At 37.9% G+C, this 23,793-nt stretch overlaps 1 non-coding gene across 1 annotated transcript; it reads left to right on the top strand.

The window, feature by feature from the left end:
• The first annotated feature begins 20,895 nt into the window (after positions 1-20,895).
• LOC141650109 (small nucleolar RNA R71) lies at positions 20,896-21,002 on the top strand. The gene has a single exon (XR_012546167.1). It is a non-coding gene; the product is annotated as a small nucleolar RNA R71 (small nucleolar RNA).
• Positions 21,003-23,793: the final 2,791 nt, after the last annotated feature.

Genomic DNA, 23,793 nt, shown 5'->3' with positions numbered 1-23,793 from the left:
AGTTAAAAACCTCCTAACATCGAAATATATTGCGTGATTACTTTTCATTCATTATCCTTTCTTTCTCTACAAAAATATAACCTTCTTATTACTTCACTTATAGTAAGTACACATATAGATATAAAATTTAAATAAATACTCCAGTCAAAATCCTAAAACTCGTACAATATGGATAATTATGCTAGTCTCGTAAAAATATTTCTTATTGGGTATGCAAAATAATTACGTGAAGTTCAAAGCACATCCATTTTAGGATCACATTAACATATACATACCTCCTACAATAACATCATTAATTAAATTATCAAGTTAATTAATTGAATTGGCACCTCCAATTAAGATTATTAAATATAAATACATGAATAAAAAGAAGAGAAAAAAGGAGACACAAAATTCCAATAAAATACTCTAAATTACAGAGAGAACAAAAAATTTGACTTTTGTAAGGATGGGTAATGTTGGTTTGGACAACCTGGTATCAAATAAGACAATATAAATTGGTATTTTGATGAGATTTTATAGAAAGAAAATCAATGACTCTCAATTTTCTCGTTTGCGTTGCTAATGATTCTTCAATTGCCTGTTTAATTAATGGTTCTTCAATTGTCTTTTTAATTAGTGACTCTTCAATTGTCTCTTTATTATTTAACCATGGCTTTGACCGGCTTAAAGATTATAGAATATGAATGATTTTTTTCACCAACAAACATTGCATTTTGCCTCTTTATTGCTTGAATGAAGATACTGTTTTTATTGTCATTTTGGTGCCTTATAAAGTACTTGGCCCTATGTTTATCTTGCAAATAAACGGCCGTGGACTTTTATGTGAGCAACTTTAACAACTATTCCAAATAATTCCAAGGAAAGGTTACATATATTTAAAATATCACATTTTGTGTTATAATAATATACTCCGTAGTATATATAAGATTAGATTTGGGACAAAAAGTAACAGAGTAAAGTAAGGATCAAAACTTTATAGGTGAACTCTAATAATTATTAGTAGTAGTATAAGATGAGCAAAACTAATTACGCATTTCTCGGAATTATGCAATAAATAGAGATTTATGCATATACGATTTCAAACATAACTTCTTCATATTCGATCATTCATCAAAAATTATAATCAAAACAATACTATTATACTTCATACGAAATATTAGCCTTTCCTAATTCAGGAGAAAATAAAATATAAACAATAATTCAAAAAAAATATTTATCCAAAAAATATTATGAGTTACAGAATAGTATATTTGATGGAAAACAAAAAATGATTTAAAGGCTTGAAAGCATTGGAATTGAAACAATGAATTGGAGAATAAGAATCGGTTTCTAACTAATTACTATTTATGCATATTGTAACACTATGATAAGATCAAATTGACATGTGCTTCGTGCTTTAATAATTTGGCTAAACAATTTGATTTGTAACCTATTTGACAAAATAAAAATAGAACATAAGTGTTACAAAGAAGACTAAAGTGTAGGAAAGAGTGAGGACAATAATGTTACAACATGTCAACAACTTATTAAAGATTTTTGCTATCATTCGATATTTCTAATACACCATTGTAGAAAAAAGAAAAACTGACAAAAATGAAAGAGTCATCCAACCCAAGAAAAAAATCTGTAAAGAAGATCCATAACCATTATTTCGAATCTCGTGCATTGTTATTGATATGTGAGCATGTCATCCTCCTATAATATTAATACAAACACACACAAAAAATAACTAATAAAATTCTAATTAATTCAAAACATAATAAAAATAAAAAGTGAAACAATTAATTTAGTTCTCATTGTATAGTTTACCTACCAATTTTTTGAATAAAATTAAAAATTCATTCTCCTGCAATATTAAGAAAAACACAAAAAAGTAACTAATAAGATTCTAATTAATTCAAAACATAATAAAATAAAAAACGAAATAATTAATTTAGTTCTTTAGCTATACCTTACCTACCAATTTTTTGAATAAAGTTGGAAATTCATTCTCCTGCAATATTAATACAAACACAAAAAAATAATAACAAATTAATACAAAACATAAGAAAAATAAAAAACGAAACAATTATTTTACTTTTCTATGTATACTTTAGGTGCTATTTTTTTGAATAAAATTGAAAATTGGGGTGAATATAATAATTATATATATGAAAAATTATATTACAAATTCTCTCAAAATTTTATGAATGAAAGAAAAATAAAAAAATATGGTACATAAATACGGAGTATATATAGTAATGATGAAAGAAAAGTTCTGCTTATCTTGTAATTCTTCCCTCGTTATGATATATATATACTACTCACATTTCACCAAAAAAAAGAAAAAGAAAGAAAAGTTAAAAGATCATTTCATTAAATAAAGGAAATAATGGTTAAATAAAGAAGATAAATAAATAAAAAAAATTATGAGAGGAGATCAATGGTTTACAATTTTTTTTTTCTTTCTTTTTTTGTGTTTATACCTTATATTTTTAAAAAAAATTTTATCTTATATTTTTTAATTTTCTTAAATTGGTAATCCATATAACTTTTTTTTACCATGTCACATTAAAAGTTATCACGTCACAATTAAACTTGCAATGTCACATTTTTTAAGTTAGCCTTTTAATAAGATTTTATAGACATAAACTATTATAGGTTTTATAGCCATTATACAACCATAAATTCCAATATATTAATTTTATTTTTAATTTATTTTGTGTTATTATTTAATTAGATAATTGATTGCCAAGAAACTCAAGAGGTGAATTAAATAGGAAAAAATGTTAATGAAAATTATGGGTGTTAACTGTTAAGTAATATAAAGAGTTTTAATCAATTTATTAACATATTATATTATAAAACTTAATTAAATAGGAAAATTTTTTAATTAATTTGGTGTGTGTTAAGTATTATGAAGAGTTTTAATCAATTTATTTCCATGTTTAATTAAAAAAATGAATTAAATAGGAAAAAATATTAATAAAAATGGTGGGTGGTAAGTAATATGAAGAGTTTTAATTAATTTATTAACATGTTTATTACAAAAAATTCAATTTTAATTATAAATTATAAATTTTATTAACATGTTTTATCACAAAAATTTCAATTAAAATGTCAATATTAACTATAAATTATGAAATTTTGATGTAAATTTCTAAGGTTTACATAAATTTGGGAAAATAATATATTTAATATACAAAAATTATTTAAGAATATAGATAATATTGTTTAATATTATAGATAAGTGAACTAAATTAATTTATAGATAAATGAATTAAATTAATGCCATGTAATAATAAATTAATGCCAGTTAACGAAATGAGCGGAAAAAGGGAGATTGTCGTTGTCGGTAGGAACAGTGATGATAAGAGACGGGGTAATTGGGTATGAATGTGTGTGTGGCATTCAGGTTATGCGGCTGACGTGAGCTTCAAATGTCTGTGTAGCTTTTTTTTATCCTACGTGGCATTGTCTACGTGGACTTAATTAAACGTTTTAGGGTAGCCTTTTAATAGTATTTATAGATTAATACTTCATTATTGATATTTTATAGTTAATTTGCATATTTGTGATATCCCTTTCATCAACCATGCCTAAACTAGCGAGAATCGTAGAATCATACTGATACAAAATTTGCGCGGAAGCGGTTTCAAAGGATAAAGAACAATAATGATAAAAGGATATTTGTTTGAAAACCTGTCAAGATCTTGAAACAATGGGATATTTGCTCGAATTAGATTTGTGACAGCGGAAGCTAAGACTCTAGGTGATGACACTCCCATCCTCGATCCCGCAGCTATCATGAAATCACCACCTGTCATCTGTTCACCATCCCCGAATAGATCACCACAGTTTTATAAAACATAAACGGGGTCAGTTCACTGCATAAACAAGAAAATAAAGATAGCAAACAACATACATTCAAATAAATCCACACACATTCCTCCAACTCCATCTATAACCAGTAATCGACTACACACCGAAGTGTGTAGCCCTGCTAGGTTCCCATCGCAACAAGAGACCCTCACCGCCAGTGGGGACCGCAGCCTTGCCCACCTAAGCCCCGCTCATCGCAACGAGCAATAAATCATGTCCATTAATGTGCACATCCCACTTGTGACGGGAAGCACAAGGGGCGAATAAAGGGAGTGAAGCCATTCCCGATGATGACTCCACTCAGCCGAGGATGCACCTCGAGAACCACAAACATTCAAACAACCAAGCTTACAATACCAATATAGTCTTGCCAAATACACGGTATAATCTCAACAATAAAAGTAATCAAGCCAGTAAAACAATCAACATCTTATACTTAAATATATAGTCAACTGAGTAGGGAAAATGAACCCGAAATCACAAGCAATCAGCGGAAGCTAGAACTGCTCCTCTACAAATCCTTCACCTAGTAATAATCACAACCATGCCTATGTCACAAACATACCAAACAACCCCCTTTTCCCAAATTTAACAATTTGGGCAAAACCCTAAAAGACAACATACTAACTGATTATGAAGCACTAGAGACTTACCAACAAGATCAGGACAAAAGACGGAAGTGTAGACTCACGATCGATCAATTAGCCTTGAGAGTGATTAGGGTGATTAGAGAGATGATGACCGTCGTTAGGTTTTGTAAAAGTGATTTTTAAACTGTTAAAACGTAATTTATAATCTCTAATCACCTTAATCAAAACCGCGGAAATTAATCCCGTCAGACCGGATACTCGGTCAAGTACCTGGGGTACTCAGCCGAGTACGCCCTACTCGACCGAGTATCTCACTACTCGGCCGAGTGTTGCTGGACAGTAGTCTGACCAAAAAACACACGACACCATACTCGGCCGAGTAAACTGGACTCAGAAAACCGTGATATTACTGATATGGGCAATTTTTAGTAAATAAATGTAAATTTATTGATGCCTTTTTAATGGTTTTGGAATGGATTGTCAAGTTGTAGCCTTTTTTTATATATTTTTTTATTAGGAAAATGGCGACTGAAAAGAATATGGTCGCCAAAATGGAGACTGGAAATTTTTTTTTAGAGACTGTCGCCAAATTGCCTAGCTGGCGACGAATAAAGCAGTCGCCAAATTGAATTCAGTCGCCCGGATCGAAATAGGCGACTAGTGCCTGCGGGCGACTACTTTCAGTCGCAAATTTGGTTTTAACGACTGTTTTCAGTCGCCTGAATCCTGTTTTCTTGTAGTGTAGTACTATCAAGGATGAAAAATTTGATCTTCATTTCTTCGACGAAATGATAATTAAGCATTGCTTTCGTGAAACCAACAGAGTTGCTGACTTTATGGCTTCTATTGGACATTCATGTTCAACTCTTTCGATGTGATTTGAAAGTCGATGACTTCAACTAACCTTACCCATTCGAAAGGATGAGATATGTTGGTCACCCATAAAGGATCAATCTAATTTTTTTTACCTTATCAAAAAAAAAAATGCATGAACCAAACATGTTTAGTATATCCCCCTTATATTCATGTATCCAACATCCCCTTATATTCAAGATTTGTAAAAAGAAAAAAAAGAAAAAAATAAATTTGTGGAAATGATTTACAAGACCGATTGTATCACCATCCTATTTTTTTCGGACTCTTTACTATTACCTCGCGTATTCATATTGGACAATGGACAGTCAACACTGAGACATGGGTAGGACACTCAGACTCTTTAATATGACCTCGTGTGTCCGTATCGGACACTCAACACTCGGACACTTCATTTTAAACAAAAAAAATGAACTTTGTCATAAAATAGATGAATCTAACACTTAAACACGCACTTATATCGAATACTTCTAACCGAATCCGAGCAATTAGTGACATGACCTATTGATTTAAGTTTTGGGATTTGATGGAATAAGAACTCACATGTAGTTAAAGATCGAACTATCAAATCTAATGAAGCCCAACACCAAGTTAACTAAACATGCATCATGCATGCATGGTTGATTAAATTTTTGCTCTTAACATATAGTGTGAGAATACGAAAGGACATACTCGAAATAGTACAACAATAATTGAAACAAACCAAAAGCTAGTAAATTGGAATTGTGACCTTATACAATAGGACTACCCTATAGTTTTCCAAATTATTCGATCAAAATCTTATTTGAATAATATTGACCTTAAAAATGGATGTATTCCCTATTGAAGAAGGACCCTTTGTGTGGACTTTAGGGACTTGAGCTTTTATGTGGGCACTATCTAGTACGTGCGTTTAAGTGTCGTATATTGTAGAATGTAGATTGAATTGACTCTTGTTTATTACGACGTTACTCCTACTTACTAATTTGTGACATTTATTTCTGTCATGAAAATGATTTTAATGCTAAGAGAATTATTGTTATAGATAATGAGTTTTGATGAGACTGGAACTAGTGATCAAATATACAGTTGCTACTTTGTTTTGAACGAAAAAGTAGAGAGTTTATACTTATAATCTTTCTGAATTTGATTGTTTGTTATATGTGGTCATGCTTATTTATGGTTCCATGCACTGATGCACATCATCCTCAATTCACATTGTACTATTTGTCACATATAAGTTTTCCTTAGCTCTTGCATACTAATAATAGTTATTCCTTTAAGAAGCGGTTTTTTCATTCTGCATATGTAAACATTTTCTTGAGTTTTTCTTAGCTCTTGTATACCAATTAATGAATTGTCAATTTTCAATCTATAAATAATACAATACTATACTAAAAGTTAAAACTATGTAAATACCGTGCATGCATTGCACGGGTCTATACTAGTATAAATTCAATTAAATATGAGTATTGTTGTCAAAAATAAAAATAAAATATACACTCCCTTCTTGATGTGGTTGTAATTTACACACTTTTAACCCCTTAACCAACCCCATTTTGCATGCTTTTATGGTCTTTTATAATCAGTTTCCTAGTCAGTTGCTTCCTATTTGTTTTCCTAGTGCATTTCTATGCGTTTTGTAGGAAAGAAGCTAAAAGGGGCGGGATTCCCGTCTTTTGTGCACATTTGGGAGTTATTTGACGACATCAGAGGATAAGCATGAAGAGGAGATTAAGGCCAAGGACCCTTAGATCAATAAATCAAGATTTGGGATGGATTAGGATGCTAAGCCCCACGAGTTATGATTTCAACAAATGACGACAAAGGAGCAACTACGAGAGGAATTCACTCGGACCCAAACCAAGAAGTGTTTGTTTGGGTTTGAAACTATGATAGATGAAACTAGGGCTAAGCAAAAAAAAAATCCGAACCACATTTCTAAACCGAAATCGAATAATGGAGAACGAAAAATTCGGGTTTTTTCCGGTGCGGGGCCCAAACCGAACTTTTAAGCACAAATGAGGTGCGGGTGCGGATCTAAATAAAACCAAATTGAAGACCGCTTTTAAAATCGGATTAACTTTTTTCTGAAAAAACATAATTCCATCTATGAATTAAACACACATATGCCAAGACTTATGCCCAAAACATCAAAACCCTATTTCTCTCGTTCATTTCCTGCCCTTCAGTCTCTCACCCCCTCTCTGTCATCTCTAAAAAAAACCAAAAATTCTTTATGAAGTAATTTTAGATGTCCGTGACTCTTTAATTGTAGTTTTGAACATCATTTACATGTCTATGACTCTTTGAACTTTAATATGTATGACTTCTTTATGAAGTAATTTTAACATTTGACAACCAAGGTCTTCAAATATTCAAAATGGCAGCAAGGTTATTGTGCCAATCAAGAGCATTCAACCAAAAACCGGGTTCGAAAACCGGTTCGAGTAACCGGTTTTCATATCCGGTTTGAAAATTCCAGAAAAACCGGTTACCCGGATTAAAACAGGTGCGGGGTGAGGTTTAAGAAATTTAAGGTTTTTTAAAACTGGGGACCGAACCGGTTTGAAAAACCGGGTCGGGTACCCGGTTTTGCTCAACCCTAGATGAAACTATGAGCAAATGACGCCCATTTTACGATCTGAGCTCAAGTAGTCGAGTTGAGCTAGGATCTACCCAGATCCATGACTGAGCTGCCCGGATCAAGTCGGAGCCGCCCTACTCAAGACCAAATCCGCCCGGCACATGAGTCAGGGTGTCCTTTAAAGCCTTGGAGCCGTCCTACTCAAGCTCAATACGCCCGACTTAGTGCCAAGTCGCCCGGGACCAACCACAACCCGCCCGGGTTCAAACAACAAGTTCAGACACAGACTCAGAACTCGTTCGACTCACTCATGGTCCGCCCGGTGCTCTGGCGTGCTTCCTTCTTGTACGACACTCTACCTCCTAATCAACCCTAATCTTGTAGCCCCAATATATACCCTATTTGAAATAATTCTAGGATTAAGCTCTCTTATATTAGATTAAGCCTCCTTAGTTTAGACCTCTCTCTAGATTATGAGTAAATTAGACTTAATCTTTCCCCAAATAATGTAATCTTTCCTTAATCATTCTTCAAATACTTCTAAATCTGGCATTGTTTTTGGACTTCTTTGGGGTTGTATTGAAGATTAGTGACAAGTCTTCATTCATATTCAAGATTTCTTTCCTTTTATTGTTCAATTAGTAGGTATTGCTTCTCAATCTCCCTTTAATTTCTTGTTCATCTTTCATTAAGTTGTTTATTACTTGTTTTCTCATCATGCTTAGTTTAGATTATTTGTTTGTTGTTGTTTACATCCTTCTTCTTATGATTAGTGAGTAGTAACCTTGTTAGGTTAATAGAGGATTAGGGGAATAATTAGACGGTAGATCCATGCTTAATGAGTTCATTTGGTTAATTAAATTGATGTTGTAGTTCTAGCCTAGTGCATATGTTATTGATGGTATCAAATTATACCTCGTAAGTGCACGATTGTCGTTGTACACTATTGAGGGTCGATCCCACAAGGAGTTGGAAGACTACTAATCATTCTAATTCTTATGCTTAGCTAAGTCAAACAATTATAAGGAGGTGGTAATAATCTAGCAACTAAACTAACAAAATGAAATGCAAATGAATGAGGGAAGTAAAAACAAGCAAGAAAAGATTAAGAGTGTATCAAATGATGAGGAAGGCTAGAACTCGGTTCTCCCACGACTATTCGTAATTTCACATGTCAATTCCCTAGGCTAATCTTAAGGGGTAGAGAGGTAAGGGGGAGATGACTCTAATTCGCCTACTAACTCCCTCTCGGGCTCATAATAGGACACTAGCTCTACCCACCAACCCCCCTCTCGGGTTCGAAGGTCGGAATCCCTAACTCAACACCCAACTACCCCAAAAACATGCATTTTTCCAAGGTGGTCAAGTAATTGGTCAAGGTCACTAAGCACCCATCGTATTCCGGGTCATCCCACTCCTCCTCTCGGAGGTCGATTTCAAACACTAGCCTAGAGGTACCCTCTCTTGGTTCTCCCTTTCGGTCTCAACCTAGGTTAGTGATAGGACAAATTTCCGGGTATCCAATTTACAACCTAACCAACTCTAGTTGGTGGACAAGGCTTACAAATCGACACCCAAAATTAATCCATAAACCATGTCAATCCTCTAAACTACCCTCACCAATTTCTCCAAACAATTAGCCTTTATGAGAATCAATTAGTGAAATTACTCATGTCGGGTCAAACCGAGTCCTAGAAGAAGACTACTCACTAATCATGGTTCCAAAATCAATAGAGACAATAAAGATGGATTCTTTAAGCATAAACATGGTGGGAGAATGAATTCTTCTATTAATCATGCAATTAATAAACAAAATTATGAGGAAAGGCAAATTATTCTAAGATGGAAAAGGATTAAGCTAAAAGACACAAACTTTAACTCAACAATACTCAAAGATTCAATCTTTAACTCAAAAAATCAAAGACTCAATCTTTGGGTGTAACAACAATGGTGAACAAAGAAAAGATGAACAAGAGAGAGAATACAACAATCAAACAACAAAGATTGGAATTCTAACATAAACAACTAAACAAAACTTAAGAGAAAAGCAAATGTAAACAAATGAAATTAGGAAGAGGAATTATACCAACTCAATAGCAAACAAAAGAACTTGGATTGGAAATAAGAAAGGAGATGCCTTCAATCTTCTTACAACCCAATTTCTATACTAATAATGGTATAATTATTGAAGAACTTGTTTTAATTAGGGAAGGATTAACAAAGTAATTAGTAAAGTTTGAAACTTGGAAATGGGAAATAAATTAGATATAGGGTTGTGTGTCTAAACACGATTTTGAGGGAGTATTTATAGTATCCTCCTACTTAGGTTACAAAAAAGGAATTAAGACAAAACACGGGTAGCAGCAACAGCCAGCCGGTCGGCCGGCTGCCTCTCCGGCGCCGAGACATGTCAAAATTGAAGCTTCAAAATGCCCAAGGTGACTCTCCGCCAGTTGACCGGCCGCCGGCTAGTCGGACTAGGAGCATCCTCTGCTTTTTCCTTCCCTTTCTTCCTTGCTAGCTTCCTCGTGTACCTTTTTTCTTGCCAAATTCCCCTTAGCTAGCTCAATTACCTACAATCAAGTGTCGGGGCGGTAATAGCGGGAATGAAAGGCAAAATGCAAGAAAAAGGCCTAAGATTATGCCTAAGTAGTCCAAAAGCTTAGCAAAAAGAAGTGTAAAAAAGGGCCGAATGTTCAATCATCAAATCTCCCCACACTAAGTCCTTACTCGTCCTCGAGTAAGTCCAAAACCAATGCACAAGAGACTACTATAATAACCATCAAGAGTGTGTGCACAATGTAAGCATCACTCAATTATTCTAATTAATAGCCGATCGAGTATTAGCGCACTCAACGCCCCTTCAACTCACAATTTGACACTCATGAGGGAAAAGTGTCCTATTGCAAGGCAAGTTGGGTCTTGCTACAAAATTGCGATGCATTCATCAAGAAAACACATAATCAAGCAATAGAATGCATCAAACAAAAATGGTCCACTTTCCTCATCTAAATGGCCGGATTTTCAAGCAACAAAACATGGTCTTGGTCGGGAGCACCGTCTCAGAAGTTCCAACGGAGGTGCCAACCCCCTAAGCATGGCTCAAGCAACCCTAGCGTGAACAATACTCAAGAAACACATTCAAGAGCGGGGTAAGAGGAAATAGGCAAGTCCGCCGAGAATTACAAGACCGACACGAGATTCAATCAAAAAAACCTATGACTAAGGGGACCTAGGCAACGACATCCTCACGGTTTTCACTCGTCACTCAATGAAAGAACATGGTGATTTTTGTGACAAATAACCAAAATCACTCTCCTAACTCGACTAGCGAAAGCGCGCCCGCAATCTAATGTGTAAGACCGTTTGGTGCAAACACCGTTTGGATATGTGGAGTTCAAATCAAGAATTGCCGACACATCGTAACCCATTTCTTATTGCAAGACATGAGACACGTCTATGCCCTAACATAGCATGGATCACCAAAACTATGCAAAAATTGCATAAACCCAACTCAAATTGGAAAAAATTCAAAAGTACTCCTCTTATTTCAACAAATGGTAACGTCTACACCCTAACAAAGACTTGGTTTCCCAAGCCATGCAAAAATTGTGTAAACCCGACTCATTTTGGAAAAACATCAAATTGCCCCTTTATTTAGCAACGGCTTTTTCTACCCCGTTTAATGATGAGGAGGGGTGTTGCTTGCCTCTTTCTTTTCCTGACAACATATTTACAACACAAGTAACTCATTTTTTGGATTTTTCATGACTTTTTCACTTTTCTCTTTCGTTTTTCATTGCAATTTTTCAACCTCTTATTTATAAACAACACCAAATGTAGACTAAATTTTAACCCAATGGACACTTACTTCGTCCATCACTAAATTCCGACTTCACCACCTAGACACTTCTACATATCACGACCCATTCTTGATCAAGGAGGGGTGTTTTTGGGATGTAGCTCTTTTAGTGGGTATGCCAAAAGGAATAGGCTAAGGCTCAGAGGGGTGAATCAAAAAGGAAATCAATGCAAGGGACGAAACTAAGCTAATTTGGTTATGTGAGGTTCATACAAACGGATTTTGTTTCATAACATGTGCACAAAAATGAAATGCAATTCACGATCTAAGGACGAAATGACACACTTATGCGTATTGATGTGACACGCCTTGCGAGGAGGCCTACTCTCAAACCTAGATGAGGGCGGGGTATGAATGTACCCACCCTAGGAGGCTGTACCTTTACCTTTGAGTAGCTAAGTCGAGCTTTAGGTCTAGTCTACGGTCCTAGATCTCACAAGATCGGTCTAAACTCATTGGCCAAGCCCACCTCCCTCGGCTAACTAAGAGGTCACGGGTGCAAGCCACGGGGAGGGGAAAGGCACAATTGGAGACATAACTCATTATGGGGGTACTTGGTTCCCTTCCTAGACCATGTTCTTTCTTAAAAAAAAAAACTTTATTTACAAACGGATGCAAAACTTGAATTTGAAAAACATGTATATACAAGAACATATGCATGCGAAAATTGAACAAAACAAGAATAGAGACATGCAACAAGTTGACTAAGCCTAACAGCACATCAACACCAACAATCCAATAGTTCCCCAAAGGAACATCCAAGGCACAAAAACCCGTCCTCCTCCATATTATACAACAATATAAAAAGAAAGAGAATGGAAAAGGAGAAATAGATAAGAACGTGTATACCAAGCGGTCTTCTAGTCTCCTTTTTGCCTCAAACGGTTGATGTCTATGCCAAAGGTTAGTCAACAAATAACATATATATATAATGCAATGTTTTTGTAATTTTTCAATTTTTAGGCATTTTCTTGAAATTTTATCAAATTTACAAGTATTTACAAATATATACAAATATTCACAAGAGTGGATATTTCACTCCCCACACTTGAGATGTACATTGTCCTCAATGGACAAAAGCATAGGGAGTGAATAATAAAAAGAAAGGATGGAACATATTTTTATATTTTTTCAATTTTTGAAAAGAAAATAACATATTTTTGGTATTTTTTGTTTTTGAAAATGGAAAGGACATGTTTTTGGTGTTTTTAAATATATGAATTTCCTCCCCACTCTTATTTATTTACATTACTTCCAAATGGAAATAAATGCGTGGAGGAAAAAGAAAATTAAAATGCATGTTTTTGGAATTTTTTTGAAAGTTTTTTTTTAGGCCCTCCCCACACTTATTTATGAACACGGGAGGGCATGTAGAGAAATAAAAAGAACATGTTCTTGTTGTTTTTGTTGATTTTTTTTTTGGGGGGGAAATCTCCTCCCCACACTTATCTATAAACATAATGTGTGGAGGAGATTCGGAAATTAAAATGCGTGTTTTTGTGTTTTTTTTTTTTGTATTTGGGGATGCAATGCATGTGGTAGTCTAAATGTAAGGAATGGAGAACAATGCAACTAAGTGATATGGATGCAAGCTACATGTGACAATTTGGACAAAAAATGAAATATAATGCAAAGTATATGAATGCATCTAATTATGACTAATCTACATATGATACAAGTACACTAAATGCATGCGGAATTTAAATATGAATGCGAGTTTCGATTTGAGGGAGAGTTTAATTAAATTTGGATTTTCAAACGGGAGCATTAGCCTCATGGTGGTGCAAGGCTATGAATCACCAAGAGTCACTCGAATCTTCCAACCAACAAGAATGTTTCAAGAAATCAAAAAGAAATGGAGAGATGAAATACTTACAAAGGGTCAAGGAACGAGATGCATAGGAAGCCACCATTGCCAAGAGCTCACATTTGAAAGTACCCTCTCCACTTCACCAACTCAAAAATCAAAATCAATATCATTTTCCACATTAAAATCGGTATTTCCCTCATCACGGATAACATCATCATCGGTACTCATATTCCACCCTCCTCCGGACCCCGACGCCCCCGCATCACCATGGAATGTAGGAGCCAGCCCACTATACCACGCACCGCTCTCTTGATGAACCACGGGATTAGGGAAGGCCGGGTTACTAAAGTAATCCGATTGCATATGGAACCCTCCACGAATAGTCGGTGCGGTGTATCCTTGGGTAGGCCACGTGAAGAAATCCGGGTGCGGCCCATCCCTAGTGACAAACCCGCGGCGGGCATAGTCATCATAAATTGGGAAGTTCCCTACTCCTTGGTTATAGTATATATGATCTAGCCTTTGGTTTACCATGTCAAACCTAGTGTTCATTTCACTCTTCAATTCACTCAATCCCAAGCTCAAGTTGTCAAAGTACCCTACTAAAGTCGGGTCGAGGGAAGGGTATTGGTAGTTCGGTTGTTGAGATGTTGAAGGCATAGAGTGAGCTTCAAATTTTTGTGGTAAGGTGGTAAAAGTGGATGGGTGGGATTCTGAGGTCGGGCCGTGGCGTTCTCGCCGAGAAAGTGTTTGCCGGGCACCCTCGGTGTGATCACGCTCATGTACCGAGAGGAGGTAACTCTATTGATCTTGCTTGATTGTTGTTCCTTTAGTGTTTGGAAGGACAATTGAATCCTTGTCATCGATTTGCCAATACTCACGATTATCGGCCGGGTCAACCTTAAACCATTCTAAGGAGTGGGTCAAGTAGAACTTTGATAGGACATTAGGCTCTTGAACCGGGTTGTACAAAGACTCATCAAACTCGCCTATATCCTTGGCCAATTGTGTTATCATCCCGCCCACAAAGATTCCCACATTTTGATCCGGGAAATTCGCCAATTTCCTAAGGTGAAGCACAAAATTATGGGCTATGTTCATTTGAAACGGCTTAGGCTTTTGGAAAAGGTAAGAGCCAAGGATGTTTAGTTCATCGGTTCTAACGGTCCACGGTTCACTCCTTGAGAAAATAGTCCACCCCATGAATCGATGCCAAACCCTAATAGCCGAAAAATGGATAGAGTTGGCATTCATTTTCCCTTGTGTGGGTTCGGGCTTACCGGATATAGCTTCCCAAACCCGAGAATGATGGAAATCAGCGGGTGCTCTATAGGTGTCCATGTAATTCAAGCCAAAAGCTTTTCCAAACCTTTTCAAGGTCATAGTATTGTCACGGTTCATTAAGCGGAACCTAATCTCAACAATTTCACCGGTACTTCTCCTTATATCCACTTGGAGTGAGCTCAAAAATTCCCAAGTTAGGCAAGGGTAGGTCAATTGCTTAAGGGTGTACAAGAATATCATTCCAACCCCCCTAAATAGTTTCTTAGCATCGGTATCAATCCCTAAATCTTTCATGGTTTGGCTACAAATGAACTTAGTAGCATGAATAGGACGATTTTTGAACAAGAGAAACTTACATTTTTGAGCCCCGGATGCGAACACAAGATTAGGGAAGTCGGGATCCGGTGAGGAATCCGTCATACCACTCGAAATTGAACGAGTCCATAGCGGCCCTAGCCGTGTCCGCTCTTGTTCTTTTAGAAGCCATCTTCAAGTTGGTTGGAAAGGTTGAGTGTTGGTGGGTGGGTTTATTGGGGAATTAGAGAGGATTTAGGTTGTGGGATTGTAGAGAGAGAGTGTGTTTTTTAGAGAGTGGTGTGAATTTGGGAGGTTGAGGGAATATATAGATCCGTGATATTTGACGCTGAGCCGGTTGGGTGCCGGCGGCCGGTCACCCGGCTCTTGGTCATCCAACCTTTTCTCAAAAATCGATTTTTAAGAGCCAAAATGCAAATGTCTCGGCGCCGGCCGCCGGTCTTCCGGCTCTCAGCCATCCTTCAGCTTTGAAATTGAAATTTTTACCTCCCAAAATTAATATGCCTCGGCGCCGGTATGCCAACTGGCCGCCGGTCACCCTTCTCCCCGTCAAGCCTTCCTAAATATCTTTGTTATGCCACCACATAACATCCTCCTTTCAAAAATCAAATGCCAAGCTTAGTTTCTCACCAAATCTTTCGATTCCCCATCGGTTAAGCTAAGAAATAATTACACTAAAGTGTGACCCATGGGTTGCCTCCCATGAAGTGCCCTTGTTTAACGTCGTAGGGTTGACTAAGTCACAAATTACCCAAGTACACGGACAATGCACCAAAAAAATGAATGACAATCAAGATCGGACAAGATATGTATCAATTGAGCCTATATCCTTCGAGATGGGAGGGCCGGCAACGTAGTGCTTTAGCCGTTGTCCATTTACCTTGAAAGATTGGTCTCCATCGGATAATTCAACCGACCCATAGGGAAAAACCCGGACCACTGTGAAAGGCCCCGACCATTTTGACTTAAGTTTCCCCGAAAATAGCTTGAACCTTGAGTTGAATAGGAGAACTAATTCATCTACTTGAAACTCCCTTCTTAGAATTGCCTTGTCATGGAACTTCTTTGTTCTTTCCTTGTATATCCTTGAACTCTCATATACATTGAGGCGAAATTCTTTCAACTCATTCATGTCAAGAAGCCTTTACTCTCCCGCTTTCTTCAAATCATAATTCAATTATTTTTCCGCCCAAAAGGCGCGGTGCTCCAATTCAACGGGGAGATGACAAGGCTTACCGTATATCAACCTAAAAGGCAAAGTGCCAATAAGAGTTTTATAGGCGGTACGGTACGCCCATAGAGCATCATCTAGCTTCATTGAACAATCCTTTCGCGATCTTGCCACGGTTTTCTCAAGAATGGACTTTATTTCCCGGTTAGAGACCTCAGCTTGCCCATTTTCTTGGGGGTGATAAGCAAGACTTTTTCTATGTTGAACCCCATGTTTCTTGAGCAAAGCTTCAAAGGTCCTCTCATGAAAATGCAAACCTCTATCACTTATGAGCACCCTTGGTACTCCAAATGTTGGGAAAATCGTATTCTTCAAGAACTTGCCAATCGACTTGGCATCACATGTCTTGGTAGGGATTGCCTCTATCCATTTACTCACATACTCAACCACCACTAGTATGTACTCGTACCCATAGGAGGAAGGATAAGGGCCTTGGTAATCAATCCCCCATACATCAAACAATTCAACCTCTAGTATGTAGTTCATGGGCATCTCATTCCTCCTTGAAATATTACCACTTCGTTGGCATTTGTCACATCCCTTGACATAGCTTGCCACATCATGAAATAGGGTAGGCCAATAAAAACTGCATTGGAGTACCCTTGCGGCGGTTTTTCTTGAACTTCCATGCCCTACACTTGGCATGTCATGGCAATGAGAGATTATCGGCTTCGCCTCTTCACTTGGAATGCACCTTCTAATTATCCTATCCGCACAAGACTTGTAAAGGCATGGTTCCTCCCAAAAATATTGCTTAAGATCATGAAATAATTTCTTCCTCTTATGGGAGTCATAGTCCTATGGGATGACCCCGGATACCAAGTATTTGACATAATCCGCGTACCAAGGGACATCCATTAGAGCAAGCGTGAACAATTGATCATCCGGCAAGGATTCGTCAATTGGTAGCCCATCCTTTACATTTTCATGGAATAGTCGAGAGACATGGTCGGCTACTACATTCTCCACACCTTTCTTGTCTCTTATTTCAATATCAAACTCTTGAAGCAAAAGTATCCACCGGATCAAGCGTTGTTTTGATTCCTTCTTGATTAGCAAGTGCCTCAACGCCGTATGATCGGTATGTACTATTACTTTAGAGCCTACCAAGTAAGAACGGAACTTTTTCATAGCATAGATGACCGCCAAAAGCTCCTTTTCGGTGGTGGTGTAGTTTGCTTGTGCTTCATCCAAGGTTTTGCTTGCATAATATATGGCATAGAGTTTGCCATTCTTTCTTTGTCCAAGCACCGCTCCCACCGCTACATCGCTAGCATCGCACATCAACTCAAAAGGTTCTCCCCAAGTGGGAGGTTTCATAATTGGAGCCGTGATGAGAGCTTCTTTCAACCTATTAAACGCATTCAAACATTCATTAGTAAATTCAAAGGGCACATCCTTGCCAAGTAACAAAGTTGAGGGTCGGGCAATCAAAGAAAAATATTTGATAAATCTCCGGTAAAAACCGGCATGCCAAAGAAAACTTCTAACTCCTTTGACGTTTGGTGGAGGGGGTAAAGTTTTAATCACTTCAATCTTGGCTTGATCCACTTCTAAGCCTTTACTTGACACAACATGACCCAAAACAACCCCGGATGTCACCATAAAGTGACATTTCTCCCAATTCAAGACTAGACCGGTTTCTTGACACCTTTTCAAGACCTTACTCAAATTAGCTAGTCATCCATCAAATGAGGTGCCTACAACGGAAAAATCGTCCATAAACACCTCCATTATATCCTCAACATATTCGGAAAATATAGCTAGCATACATCTTTGAAATGTGGCCGGTGCATTGCATAGCCCAAAGGGCATGCGCCTATAAGCAAAGGTGCCAAACGGGCAAGTGAAGGTGGTCTTTTCTTGGTCATTAGGGTGAATCGAGATTTGAAAAAACCCCGAAAACCCATCTAGGTAGCAAAAACGAGAGTGTTGGGCAAGTCTTTCCAACATTTGGTCAAGGAAAGGGAGGAGGAAATGGTCTTTCCTAGTTGTCTTGTTAAGGCGTCTATAGTCTATACACATTCTCCATCCGGTTGTGATTCTTGTTAGGATAAGCTCATTCTTATCATTGGTGACTACCGTGACCCCGCCCTTCTTTGGCACAACATGCACCGGGCTCACCCATGCACTATCGGAGATAGGGTAAATGATACTTGCATCATAGAGCTTCAACACCTCCTTCCTTACCACTTCTTTCATTGCGGGGTTAAGGCGGCATTGAGGCTCAATGGAAGATGCACCCTCATCCTCCAAGTGAATGCGGTGAGTGCAAAAAGAAGGACTAATCCCCTTGATATCATCAATTGAGTACCCAATGACATCCTTAAATTTCCTCACAACATCAAATAACTTTTGAAGTTCGGTGTCATTGAGTGCACTATTGACAATAATAGGGTAAGTGTCATTAGGGCCAAGGAAAGCATGTTTAAGAGTAGAGGGAAGAGGTTTCAACTCCACTTGAGGAGGCATGGATCTCTCCTCTTTTTTACCATCCCTTCTCAAGCTCTCAAATTCCTTATCCGGGTCTACTTCAATTGTTGCTTCCATGGCCAATGCATACTCTCGTTGTTCCTTGCAGTCTTTTACCTTGCCTTCAAGGAATCTTTTCAAACCCTTGTCTTCATCAAATTTCTTCATGTCGACACATTCCTCTACCATGTCAATCATATAACAAGACTTTTCTTCGGAAGGCTCCTTCATAGCCTTGTTCAAGGAGAATTCTACCTTTTCTTCACCCACTTGAAGAGAAAGCATCCCATTCTTCACATCAATCATGGCACCCCCCGTGGCTAGGCAAGGGCTCCCCAATATGATGGGAATATTTGAGTCCTCGGGAATTTCCATTACATAGAAGTCACAAGGGAATTCAAGTTTACCCACTTTGAGTGGATATCCTCCGCAAGATCAATTCGGTATCTTACCGACCTATCCGCAAGTTGTAGAGAAACCCTTGTTGGTGAAAGCTCATAATCCTTCAACTTCTTGAAAATCTTGAGAGGCATAAGACTAATGCTTGCCCCTAAATCACACAAGGCTCTCTCAATATGCACGGTCCCAATTTTGCAAGGTATGGAAAAGCTCCCCGGATCTTCAAGTTTTTGAGGTACCTCATTCATTAGAATGGTGCTACACTCCTTGGATAAATTCACCGTTGTTGTTGGACTCAAGGAATTTTTGTTGGAAATTAACCCCTTCAAGAATTTTCCATAGCTTGGTATCTCCTTGATGGCATCAATGAAGGGCATGGTAATGGTGATTCCCTTCATCATGTCCATGAACTTTCCATGTTTTTGTTCAAGCTTTGCCCTTGCCAACCTTTGTGGAAAAGGAATTGGTGGCACATAAGTTCTCACAACTTGTTGTTTGGGCTCTTCAACAATTTTTGTGGGTTCATCAACTACCTTTGGAGTCTCCACAACAATTTCCACAAGATCATCTTCAACCCCTTTTTCTTCAATCACCTTGGGTGGTTCAACCTCAACATCCGGTTTGCTACTCTTTCTTTTCTTGATGAATACCCGGTTCTCCAACTCTCTCCCGTTCCTCAAATGAATAGCATTTATGGTTTTTGCATTCACCTCGGTTTTACCCGGAAATTTCCCACTTGAGGCTTGTAGTTGGCTCACTTGGGAAGCCAATTGGAAGATTTGATTGTCCGTCATCCATTGAGAAGCTTGCATTTGGGTTCTAAGTTGGTTGATGGTTGAGGTTGTCTCTTCTTATTTTTGAGTGGAATGGTTGATGAATTGGGTTTGAGAACTCATCAATTGCTCTATCATGAGCTCCATGTTTGACTTTGGTTGGGTGGATTGTTGGAAAGGTTGGGAATTTTGTTGGAAAGGTGGGTTGTTTGGTTGATTTAGTAGTTGAAATTATTGTCTTGGTTGGAAGGATCTTCCTTGGAAGCCCGGTGGTCCTTGGTTGAATGTTGTGTTCGGTTTTTGAGCTTGAAAGTTTTGTGTGAATTGTGGTTTTTGTTGGAAGGTGGGGTTTTGGACATTTTGTGAGCCATAGGAAAAGTTTGGGTGGGCTCTCATTTCGGGGTGATATTGGTTGTTGTTAAATGCTTGCTTTGCCGGACTAGACTCCCACACTCCATTCACTTGCTCCATGAAATTGCCCTCTCCTACCATCAAAAGATACTCATTTGGTGGATGTCCTTGGTCTCCAAAAATTTCACAACTATAAACTTGGTTCCTCATAGAAGAAGAGTTGCTAGATGTGTTGCTTGAACTCATCAAGGCAACTTGTTGCTTGAGCTCTTCTATTAACCCTTTAACCTCAACATTGTTGGCCGACTCAACGGTTCACTTTCCCTTCCTCTTGTGCCTATCATTATTCCAATGAAAATTTCGAGAAGCCATTTCCTCAATAAGCTCCTTGGCCGTCTTGTGATCAATTTTATCTAATGCCCCCTTTTCCGAGCCGGAATCTAGGTTCATCTTCATTTCATTGCTCAACCCCTCATAAAAGTTGTTGATCAACTCATCATCTCCAATCCCGTGATGAGGACACAACCTTTGGAGTCCCTTATACCTTTCCCATGCCTCGTAAAGGGTCTCATCATCTTGTTAAGTGAAGCCTTGAAGCTCACTCTTGATCCTTGCGGTTCTTTGTGGTGGGAAGTATTTGTTTAGGAAGGCCTTGGAGACATCATCCCAAGTCCGAAGAGAATCGGGCTCACAACTCTTTAGCCACTCCTTAGCACTCCCTCTCAAAGAGTAAGGAAAGAGCCTAAGGCGGAGGGCATCCTCCGACACTTCATTTGCCTTTAACATGTCACAACTATCCAAGAATTTGTTGAGATGTTCATTGGGATTTTCGGTAGCTCCCCCTCCGAATTGGTTTCCTTGGACTAGTTGTAACAAGGTAGCCTTCACATCAAAGTTGTTGGCTTGAATAGGTGGCTTGACAATACTTGGGTTCACCACCTTCTTCGGAGCCAAATTATCCCGCATAAGAACCGCGGCCATTGTTACTTCTTCGGGAATTCCAAAGGGATTCTCAAAAGACTCAAAGGTACTCGGTTCTTCTCGAATGTCTTCCACTACTAAATTTTCTTGGGAAGTTGGAGTTTCTATAAATCCCCTTCTACGGAGTGAATTTAGTCTTCTTGCGGTAGCTTCAATCTCGTGGTCAATCGGATAAATTGGTTGGCCTCTTCGATTTCTCCTACTCATGCAAAAAGTCCTACACACTCAAGATAAGGATTAGTAACACAAAAGACTTAGTCTAAACTAGAACAAAAACAATTAATATCTAGTCGAACTCCCCGGCAACGGCGCCAAAAACTTGATGGTATCAAATTATACCTCGCAAGTGCACGATTGTCATTGTACACTATTGAAGGTCGATCCCACAAGGAGTTGGAAGACTACTAATCGTTCTAATTCTTATGATTAGCTAAGTAAAACAATTATAAGGAAGTGGTAATAATCTAGCAACTAAACTAACAAAATGAAATGCAATGAATGAGGGAAGTAAAAACAAGCAAGAAAAGATTAAGAGTGTATCAAATGATGAGAAAGGCTAGAACTCGGTTCTCCCACGACTATTCGTAATTTCACATGTCAATTCCTTAGGCTAATCTTAAGGGGTAGAGAGGTAAGGGGGAGATGGCTCTAATTCGCCTACTAACTCCTTCTCGGGCTCATAATAGGACACTAGCTCTACCCACCAACCCCCCTCTCAGGTTCGAAGGTCGGAATCCCTAACTCAACACCCAACTACCACAAAAACATGCATTTTTCCAAGGTGGTCAAGTAATTGGTCAAGGTCACTAAGCACCCATTGTATTCCGGGTCATCCCACTCCTCCTCTCGGAGGTCGATTTCAAACACTAGCCTAGAGGTACCCTCCCTTGGTTCTTCCTTTCGGTCTCAACCTAGGTTAGTGATAGGACAAATTTCCGGGTATCCAATTTACAACCTAACCAACTCTCGTTGGTGGACAAGGCTTACAAATCGACACCCAAAATTAATCCATAAACCATGTCAATCCTCTAAACTACCCTCACCAATTTCCCCCAACAATTAGCCTTTATGAGAATCAATTAGTGAAATTACTCATGTCGGGTCAAACCGAGTCCTAGAAGAAGATTACTCACTAATCATGGTTCCAAAATCAATAGAGACAATAAAGATGGATTCTTTAAGCATAAACATGGTGGGAGAATAAATTCTTCTACTAATCATGCAATTAATAAACAAAATTATGAGGAAAGGCAAATTATTCTAAGATGGAAAAGGATTAAGCTAAAAGACACAAACTTTAACTCAACAATACTCAAAGATTCAATCTTTAACTCAAGAAAATCAAAAACTCAATCTTTTGGTGTAACAACAATGGTGAACAAAGAAAAGATGAACAAGAGAGAGAATACAACAATCAAACAACAAAGATTGTAATTCTAACATAAACAACTAAACAAAACTTAAGAGAAAAGCAAATGTAAACAAATGAAATTAGGAAGAGGAATTATACCAACTCAATAGCAAACAAAAGAACTTGGATTGGAAATAAGAAAGGAGATGCCTTCAATCTTCTTACAACCCAATTTCTACACTAATAATGGTATAATTATTGAAGAACTTGTTTTAATTAGGGAAGGATTAACAAAGTAATTAGTAAAGTTTGAAACTTGGAAATGGGAAATAAATTAGATCTAGGGTTGTGTGTCTAAACACGATTTTGCAGGAGTATTTATAGTATCCTCCTACTTAGGTTACAAAAAAGGAATTAAGACAAAACACGGGTAGTAGCGACAGCCAGCCGGTCGGCCGGCTGCCCCTCCGGCGCCGAGACATGTTAAAATTGAAGCTTCAAAATGCCCAAGGTGACTCTCCGCCGGTTGGTCAGCCTAGGAGCATCCTCTGCTTTTTCCTTCCCTTTCTTCCTTGCTGGCTTCCTCGTGTGCCTTGTTTCTTGCCAAATTCCCCTTAGCTAGCTCAATTACCTACAATCAAGTGCCGGAGGAGGTAATAGCGGGAATGAAAGGCAAAATGCAAGAAAAAGGCCTAAGATTATGCCTAAGTAGTCCAAAAGCTTAGCAAAAAGAAGGGTAAAAAAGGGCCGAATGTTCAATCATCAGTTATGTTTGATGAAATGTTTGACTCACGACCTTGCTTGATTCTCTACCTATTCAACAATTCTCGTAATCGAAAGCCTCGAAAACTGCTAGACCATGCACTATGTTGGTGGGGAGACCGAGTGTACGCCAGAAGCTAACCCGACTCGATCTATGGACCACAAGACCAAAAGTTTCGATCTTATTCTACTATGACGACCTTGACCAAATACTAGACTCATACCTTTGGATTTACCATTTGATCACCCTTATGATCTCATGACACCCTATTGTCTTTAATCGTTTTCTTACATCTTGTTTTGTTTGCA

Source organism: Silene latifolia, chromosome 3 (assembly GCF_048544455.1).
Source record: "Silene latifolia isolate original U9 population chromosome 3, ASM4854445v1, whole genome shotgun sequence".
Classification (NCBI taxonomy): domain Eukaryota; kingdom Viridiplantae; phylum Streptophyta; class Magnoliopsida; order Caryophyllales; family Caryophyllaceae; genus Silene; species Silene latifolia.
Note: the sequence above shows the minus strand (reverse complement) of the source record. Positions and strands in the feature narration are given on the sequence as shown.